This window comes from Salvia hispanica, chromosome 1 (assembly GCF_029641045.1).
Source record: "Salvia hispanica isolate PSC_SH4W2 chromosome 1, Shi_PSC_v1, whole genome shotgun sequence".
Taxonomy (NCBI): Eukaryota; Viridiplantae; Streptophyta; class Magnoliopsida; order Lamiales; family Lamiaceae; genus Salvia; species Salvia hispanica.
Window position 1 is genome coordinate 45,967,112 of NC_142692.1, and position 10,441 is coordinate 45,977,552.

General features: G+C 30.8%; 1 pseudogene; it reads left to right on the forward strand.

The window, feature by feature from the left end:
* The first annotated feature begins 1,758 nt into the window (after nt 1-1,758).
* On the forward strand, nt 1,759-2,832 carry LOC125221801 (cytosolic sulfotransferase 6 pseudogene; annotated as a pseudogene).
* The last annotated feature ends 7,609 nt before the right edge of the window (nt 2,833-10,441 follow it).

Sequence of the window (10,441 nt, forward strand, 5' to 3'; positions counted from 1 at the left end):
TTATTTCTTTGGTAAAATAGTATGTTTGTATATAATCCTGTTTTGCAGTGTTTTCTTATTTATATATGTATGTGTAAGTTTTAAATGTTTTCTTCAAAATAAGTTATAAACATTAATCATGTGTGAAAACAAATTTTTAACTACTATAATGGTGAAAGAAAGCCCCCCCCCCCCAAAAAAAAAAAAACCGAAAATTCTTAGTTTAACACTTTCTTATTTTTCAAATACTTGTAAATAGTATACTAGGGAGATGATCAAAACAAGTATGTGTTTAAATCCAGAAATGCAGCCCAAATCTTGGGCCTAGGATTAGATGATCTAATGGTCAATAATTAATCCAAAATACGGAAGGTCATAATTAAGTAGTTTTAGGTCATATTATAATATTTGGGTTTATGTCATATTAAGATCATTTTAGGTCATGCTTTGTTAGCATGACCTAAAAATAAACTAACTATGACCTAAAAATGCCCTACGTATGATATGGTTCTGCGTTTCTGTATTTAAATCTGGTCTTCATAGATCAAAACCCTAGTTATATATCAATTTGAAGAAATGATTTTTACAGGAAGATTAATTATAATTTATAAGCAAAAACTTGGCTGCGGCTGTGGGCCACTATTTTATTTACTAATAATCAATCAAAGATGAATTAATTTTAAGCATTAATACTTTTTCCTTTCATGAAAAAGAGTCATATTTTTCATTTTAGTACGTCTATTTAAATTTATCTTTTTACTTTAATTTCTTCAGTAAATAACTTTTTAATTTGCTCTGTTATAGAATCGGATCTAAGATTGCCCATGAGAGCAAGCACCGCCACAGGCCCGTGAAGATAGTAGGGCCGCCATTGGTAATTCGATTTTTTTTTTGGAGGTCAAAGTTTTTGCTCATTTAATAATTTGATAATTCATAGGGTTACTAACTAATGGTAGTTTTTATATTTCAAAGTTAGGGGGATCTGGATAATCCCCTCTCCCTATATATTACTCATATAAAAATATGTACATGGTGTCTGATCTCTAGATAATGTCAGAAATCTAGATAATTGGTTTAAAGATAATGTATATAATGTCTGAAATTTAGATAATTTCCTCAAGATAATGTATATAATGTCTGAAATCTAGATAATTGGATTAAACTATGTGTCTGAAATCTAGTCATTGTACCTATCGTTAAACCAAATGGCAAGGCTACAATTAAAATCTCAATTTAAGTGACACGCCTCGTAAATGATTTTGGCCTTGTTCTCATTCATATCTAATAATACCATTGGAATGTACACCACAATATTTTGGATCTAGTTATCCGAATTCATGAATATATTATATATAGATGTTAATGCTACACTAGTTATTAAAATCATAATAAAATAAGCATATATTTACAACTTTATATACTCCCTCCTTCCCAGATAATTCGACTCAATATTCCATTTCGGGTCATCCCACATAATTTGTCCCACTTCACTTTTACCATTTTTGGTAGTGGACCTCATATTCCACTAACTCATTCCTACTCACATTTTATTATAAAACTAATACTTTGAAAGTAGGACCCACATCCCACCAATTTTGTCAACTCACTTCCAATTACATTTCTTAAAATTCGTGCCAGGTCAAAGTGTCCCGAATTATTGGGACGGAGGGAGCACATTATAAGGAAGTAGCATTGTAGTAAAAGAGTTCCAATCTCTAGGCATGAAATTTAATTTTCCCATACAAAATTGTAGAAACACTATTTTTTTTATGTGGACGAACTTTTCTATTTAGAGTTATTTCCATTCCATCCACCAATACATATATCCTCATCCTATCTCTCCTTCCAAATTTGTAGCATTTTTCACTACAATGGATCCTCACATTGATATTGATTTATCCTCTCTCCCAAAAGAAAACTGGCAGAGAGATGTGCATGCCGTCCAACTTGGAGGCTTTTGGTTTATGCCTGAATCCATCAAGCCAATTCTGAGAGTCATCAATAATTTCAAACCACCCCCTACCGATGTGATTTTAGCTACTTTTCCGAAAACAGGCACCACATGGCTCAAATCTCTCCTCTACTCCATCGTCAATCGATCCTCCAAACATAACTTGGCCATCCAACACCCGCACGACCTTGTCCCCTTCTTGGAGGTGCAAGTGTTCGCGGAGTCTGATGAGCCACCAATTCTAGCAGTCCCCTCAGCTCCTAGCTATAAACCTAGATTCTTCGGAATGTAAGGTTGTTTACTTGACACGAAACCCTAAGGACACCCTTATTTCCATGTGGCATTTTGTGAATAAGTACAAGCCAGATCAGTCATGGTCTCTCGATGAGGCAACAGACGCATTTTGTCGCGGAGTTGGCCTATATGCGCCTTACTATGATCATGTGATTGGGTACAGAGAGCAGATCTCAAAAGGCCAAAGAACGTTATGTTTGTGACTTTTGAGGAGATGATGGAAGATCCACGTGGCTATGTCAAAAAATTGGGTGATTTCCTAGGATGTTCGTTTGAGGATGAAGATGAAGTGGAAGAGATTGTAAAGAATTGTAGTATTGAGCAACTGAGTAACCATGATGTCAATAAGTCCAAGGAAACACCGTCGTGGATTCCATTGCCGTATAATGCTTTTTTTCGAAAAGGGAAAATCGGAGATTATAAAAACTATATCTTTGTGATGAGTCTATTGAACGTATTGGCACGCTTACACGAGAGAGATTTCATTCCTTAGGGTTTATGTATGGGATTTAGGTCTGTCTTGCTTTTGTTGATTTCAAATTATGGAGTATGTTGCATTGTACTTTACCCTTGGCCTTTGGGTCATGTCATTGTTATTGCATCCTATCTATCCCATGCTTCTTATATGTTTGAGTCTCGTGTCTTTCATACATGGTGTTATTTCTTAGTGAATTAGATATATAGTGTGCAACACACCACTGCAGGCCTGCGTAACACCTGGTGTCACACCCAGCCGCGTCGCCCGATTATATATAAAGTTTGATACACTACAATAAAAACATCCGCCGAGGGCATTTTTTAATGCAATTAAGGATGAGTTTCTAAATATACCATCAACGGTTCAAAAAGCGTCCATAGCATTAGCGTCCCTACTAAAATTAGAGGACGCATATGGCAGCGTCCTAGAAAACAAAAAAGATTAAGTTAAATTGTCTTTAATTTAGGATGTTTTCTTTTGCATCCTAAATTATTGTTACTTCTTAATATATTTCAAACGCAAATAATTGTGTCTCGATGTATCCTTAAAAATACTCCATTCGTCTCTCTACAAGAGGCGTTTCTTTTCGCCATCGGATTTATGTAATTGTGTTAAAATAAGTTAAGTGAAGGAAGAACAAGTAGAACGGAAAAAAGATGGAGAGATGAAGAGAAAAGTAAGAGAGAGTAAAGTAGGAGAGAAAAATTAGGTTGCTTTTGCCGAAGGAATTAATGGTCAACTATAATGTGTCAATCCAAAAAGGAATACTCCTTCCGTCCCATGTTACTTGAGGCGTTCCTTTTTGACACAAGATTTAAGAAAATTGCGTTTAATAAATTAAATAAAGTAAAATAAAGTAGAGTAAAGAATAAAATAAGGGAGTGAAGAGAGAATAAAGTAAAATAAAAAATAAAATAGGTGTGATTAGATGTTTTGTTTTTAGTCAAAAAAGGAAATGACTCAAGTAACTTGGGACGATCCACAATAGAATACGACTTAAATAACTTGGGACAGAGAGGGAGTATGAGTGGGTCGATACGATATACCGTATCGAAAATTTTGTATCATTATCGTATCGAAAATATCGATATGAAAGAATTTCATATCGTTACCGTATCGAAAGTTTCGGTATGGAAAAAAACTATAACGTTACCGTATCGAAATTTCGGTATATCGTACGAAACTTCGGTATACTGTTCTGAACGGTTTATCAATAAATATTTTTTAAATATATAAATTAATTAATGAATATTTATATATGATTTTAAAATTTTAAGTTTAAAAAAATAAATTATATTATTATTATAATCAGTATAACGGTATGTATCGATAATTCAATATGTATTAAGTTTCGATATATTTCGGTATACCAATAATATCGATATATATCGTATATTCGATATAAAATGGTATACCGCGGTATAAGAAAATTCATATCGTTATCGTATCGAAAACTTACGATACGGTATTGTTTCATACTGAAAATTTCGTTATACCATAAATTCGATATTTTTCGGTACGATACGATAGATATACCATTTTTTCGGTATATATTTACTCAGCCCTAAGTACGACTTAGCTAATGATGTTCGGAAGGAGTAAGTTTTTTGTAGTGATAGTTCATTTCAATTAAAGATTTGATACTAGTTTATATGCTAAAAATCTGCATTGTAGTTAAATAGATTTGAAGTTGTGAACGACATACGCACGCCCAAATATGAATAAAAGACTGCTCCCTCCGTACTATAATATGAGTCACATTTGATGTGGACTTACATTTTAAGAAATGTAAAGAATAATGGGTTAAAAAAGTTAGAGGAATATTGAATCTATTTTTTTATTTTGGTTTTATAATAAAATGTGAGTGAGTGAGTTAGTGGAATGTTGGACCTACTTACCATTTAAAGTAAAAATGAAATATGACTCTTGTTATAGAATAATATTAATAGATCGAAATGACAAAATGTGACTCTTATTATGGGATAAAGGGAGTAATATGCATACCGCGACAATAATAGTAGTAGTAAAATTTACCACATGTTACAAATTTTATGCATATACTAAAAGTAGTGCCTTATATGAATAAATTCCTTTCGTGCCTTATATGTTACTAAAAATTATCATCAACATCAGCATAAATCACGCACAAATATGAATAGAATCATACCTTAATATTTTTTAGTTGGAGAATAATAATATCGACCACATGTTATAGATAACATGCATATATATACACTAATAGTGCAGTTCAAGAATCAATTCGTTTCAATCCTTTTATGTTAAAAATCATTATCAACATTAATCATGCACAAATTATATAATGAGAAAGATGCCAGGCTCTAGCTTTCTCAAGTGAATAATGTCCACTATGTGGAATTTCCTTATTTTATATTTATAGGTAGTTTGTTAAATATTCTTAGATTTCAAATGAAGATTCTTCATTTTAAAATGAATGAACTACCTCCAAAGTCTCTAATTTTTTGGTTTGTGACACTGCAGGTTCCTAACAGAAAAAAATATCGCCAGATGATCCAAACGTTAAACATAATCACGAATCATGTTTTTTAGCCACTTTTTGGATCAAAATGCCCAAATGGCTTGAAGGGTATTTTTGGCAATCCCTAAATTCGCTGACATATGAATTATGTAACATTTATGTCAACAACTTCTTATGTGATATTCTAATAAGTTCTGATACTTCATACGTGATTAAAGTTTTGTCAATATTGTACACAAAAAAAAATTCTTATATTCCTCTATTTCTAGTTAGTGGTAACAATATGGAGTACTCCCCCCGTCCCACAAAAGATGTCACACTTTCCTTTTTAGTTTGTCCCACAAAAGATTTCATATGAACATAAAAATTATATTTTCTCTCTCCATTTAACACACAAAACAAAACCTCCTAAAATCCTGTGCCGTCCCACAAGTGTGCCATCTTTTGTGGGACGGAAGGAGTACTAGTTATATCATATAGGAAATTCATTGAGAAACAACAAAAATATGGAAAAGTGAAGTTATTTATGAAATAAAATCTGAATCAACATTACACAGAATAAAAAATATTTCATATTCAATTAAATTATACGGTATTATTTTCTTAAAACACCGACATTTAAAATATTTTTTCATTATATTTCATCGAACTAATTTGTTAATGTAAGCCTAACTTTAAGACGATTTTATATTAATATTTTATTAAGAATTTTAATTTAATTCAAACTGAAATTTTTAACATCATATGAATATTCAATCTTTATATATAAATTTGCATAGTTTCATGTCATTCATGATAAAATTGAAACATCAGTAACATTTTGAAAATATTCAAGCATGTGACATTAGTTATTTAATCATTGTAGTTTTATTTTATTAATAATATTATCTGAAATTAAGAAAATGTAAACTTATAAATTAATACTGCAAAATTGAGATACTATCATAATAAATAAAATCGATGGATAAATCAAGGTAAAAAACAAATAAAAATTAGAGGAAATAGAAAACATTGAAAAATACCTGAAAATGAGTTTATAAGGAAGAAAGGGTCTCATTTTATTATTTTCATATTAATTAATGCAGATCATGTTAAATATGTATATTATAAAAAAAATTAAAAAGTGTAAATAATAACAAAATTTTAATTACGTATGAAGTACTAGAATTTATTAGAAAATTATATAAGAAATTGTTGATAAAAATATGGCAGAAATCACATGTCAACAATATAATGGAGAGACAAAATTGCCCTTTTAGGGCCTGGGGGTATTTTGGTTCGAAAAAATATGATTCGTGATTATATTTAACGTTAGGGTTCTCTAGCGCTATTTTTTTTGTTAGGGACAATCGTAAAATTAGGAACTTTTGAGGTAGATAACTCTTTTAAAAAATAGAATAAAACACTGGCATGGGTTAGTATATTGGACTCCCCACCTTCACTATGAGTTTTACATTTATTAAAAACGCACCTAGAAATGTAACCGTCACTCACTAATATTACTTAGAATGGAAGCATTAACGCTGCAAAGACCAATGCACTAGTTGTGGTAATGCTCGCCAAATCTAAAAAAACAGAGGTTAAATGGATCGAATTACTTATTCCTCGGTCTATTAGCAAACCATCTCTATGAAAGATGTTTTACATTAATAAATTGATTGTTTTTCTTCTGGGCCGTTCTAAGTTATATGAGTCATTTATTTTTCCAGCAAAACTTGATTCTCTTAATTTTTCTCAACTTTTATTCTCTTATTAACTCATTAAACATCATTATAATTTATTTCATATATTGAACTCATTAAACGTCATTATATTATTAGCTTGAAAATTAAATGGGCCGATAAGAGTTAGATTCCAACAAGCAAGTCTGTTACAATACCATATTCCCATTTAAGTGTTAAGACTATAACGAAATCAAGAAATATTCTTCATAATTAGACAGAAACGAATTGTAAACGTATTTTAAAATATTGATTGCATACAACTATTGTAAAATTAAATTTCAGGAACTTATCTTGGCAATCAAAGTCGATGTTGTCTAATAAACTATGATAACCCAATGTATTTATCCAAAATTTCAAACCTAGTTTAGCTATAAAACATCGGCGAAGTTAAAAGCTATAATTAATTAATTTAATTGGATATAATTGTAAGTTGACAACCGTTTTTTCGAGAAAACATGTCAGTTCTAGGGGTGCTTAAATGGTTCTCCGGTTCTCGGTTAACCGGAATCGAAACCGAAACCGGCCGGTTTTTGGTACCGGTTCCAACATTTTAAATAAAATCGGTTCCAGTTCGGAACTGGAACCGACCGGTTCTTAACCGCGAACCGAATCATAATTTAATTTGTTTTTTTATAATTTAATATACTAATAAATCTAATTTAATTGAATTAATTTTGAATTAAAGTAAACTAATACTATGAAACATTGAGTGATTTTTAGATTTAAACAGTGTTAGATTTGCGAGCTCTGTTTTCTAAAGTATTTAAAATGTTTAAACCGTGATACTTTTAATCTACAATTATTTCCCCAATCCATTTTTTATGAATTAACTACAATAGTACGACATCATATGTTTGTTTTTAATTTCCAAAAGAACTTATACAAATACAATATCATTTCATATGAATGAAATTTAACTTTATAACAAATTTATGTAACAATTCATTTAACATACGATTTTAACCAATTTGATTAACTGTTCCGTTATAAACCAAAAAGTCCAACAAGATCAATTAGTATTGGAAATTTCATTGAATATTTATTTAGCCAAAAAAAAAGGAAAAAATGGTATTCAAATTTAAAACTCATTTTTTTAAAAAATTGCTAAAGTTTAGAACTCCTACTATTTTTTTATAAAAAAAGTTGTTAACATAAACTAGTCCGACCTACTACACTTGGCATCACTCTTATCCATATATTATTGTTGGTTTGTATTTTTTGTGTATTTATTTGAATTTTAGGTATTATTTGTTATATTTCTAGATGTTGGATATTATTTTTTTAGTATTGAACCATTTAAAATTAAAAATAAATTCGGATTAAAATTACACAAACCGGAATCGACCTGTTCTTAACCGGCCGGTTCTAAACCAGAACCGATCGGTTCCGGTTCCGGTTCTAGGATTTATAAAAATTTAAAACCAGTTAACCGGTCGGATTAGAATTGGAACCGGCCGAATAAGCAGGCCTTATCAGTTCGGCCATTACCAAGCCAATATAATAGTACTGCTACTAACTACTCCCTCCGTTCCATAGTAATGGAGGCGTTTCTTTTCGGTACGGAGATTAAGAAAAATTGTGTTAGGTGAGTTAAATAAAGGGAGAATAAAGTGGTAAATGAAAAAGGTAGAGAGATAAAGAGAGGAGAAAGTAAGAGAGAGTAAAGTAGGTGTGGAAAAATGTGTTGACTTTTACTAAAATGGGAAATGACTCTATTACTATGGAACGTACCAAAATGGCAAAATGACTCTATTACTATGAAACGAAGGAAGTATTATATATGATTAACAAACAGAATATTACATGAAAGATTTTCTACCTTTGTTTGTATATTTTGGAATTTACATGAGAGTCCAAAAGTAAAATTTTGCGAATTGTATGTCATTCCAACGAAAGTACTGCTATTTTATGGTGTCATTGTGATAACTTCTCCAAGTAAATAAGGAAACATATCAATTAACAAAAAATATTTAATTCAAATATATTTGCATATGAGAAATAAGTAGGTAGGAAAGACCAACACTACCAAGTAGATTAGGTGAGGCATCTAAAATGAGACACTAACTATAATTCCATTAACTTAACTACATTAATAGTATATAACAGTTATAATAAACCAAAGTTTATTTATTTTTCAGAAATAGACCATATTGGTATACCAATAAAGACGTTTATTGGTCTGAGAAGTTATATTTAACCCTTACAAATACTCCATACCGTTTTAATTTACAGCAAATTATTAAAATAAAGGTTCATTATCCTTGCAAACTAGCAGGGACGGAGTCAGAAATTCTTAGTATGAGGAGCAAAAATATACCTAAAGATAATTTAAACGTTCAAGAAGGGATAATTAGTAGAAGATTGATATAAAAAATTATATAGCAAGTTATATATATAGGGGCATGTTAGGGTGCCACCACCCATTAAAATAACACCATACCACCATTTCTAGCCAATCATTTGTACACGTGGACGAATAATAAGCTGCCACGTGGCAAAAAAAAAAAAACTGGAAAAAGACGGGCAGTGCTGGTCTTTGTACAACAATTTTTCTTAAACAGCAATATCCAACCACTATACAGCAATCTATAGATTGCTGTGTAGTGTTTGTAATATTGCTGTGTAGCGTTTATAATATTGCTGTATAAGCGTTGTCACGTTGTCATTTTAAGAGGGGTTGTCATTTTAACACAAACATATATATATATATATATATATATATAGGGATGTGATCAGGTCCATAAGTGAAATTCTGTCAAAAATCAAAGCAAATCTCAACCATTGGATCCTGTAATGTAACCGTTAGATTAATGCCACGTGTCACCTAATAATGTAGATCGTGTAGTCTAATAATGTAGCTCGGCTAATAATGTAACACGCTGTAGTCTAATAATGTAGATTGTGCAGTCTAATAATGTAGCCTAGTTAATAATGTAACGCTTTTAGTGTAATAATGTATCTCGGGTATTATGATCACAACCATCTAATCTGAGGATCCAAGGGCTGAGATTTGCTTTGATTTTTGACAGAATTTGCCTTATGGACCATAGTGCGCCCCTATATATATGTGTATATATATATATAGGGGTACGATCATATCATAACTCATATTTATGTGATAACCTAATAACCCTATCATTTTATGGGTCAAAAGTATCATTTTTACTAAAAATGATATTTATACACAATAAAATGATATTTTTTCAGCATACATAAAATGATACTTTTATTCCATAAAATGATATTCTGTTCTATAAAATGATATTTTTCATCCATAAAATGAGGGTTATTAGGTTATCACCATAAATATGAGTTATGATATGATCACATCCCTATATATATATATATATATAGGGAGATGATCAAAACAAGTATGTGTTTAAATCCAGAAATGCAGCCCAAATCTTGGCCCTAGGATTAGATGATCTAATGGTCAATAATTAACCCAAAATACGGAAGGTCATAATTAAGTAGTTTTAGGTCATATTATAAGATTTGTTTTTATGTCATGTTAAGAT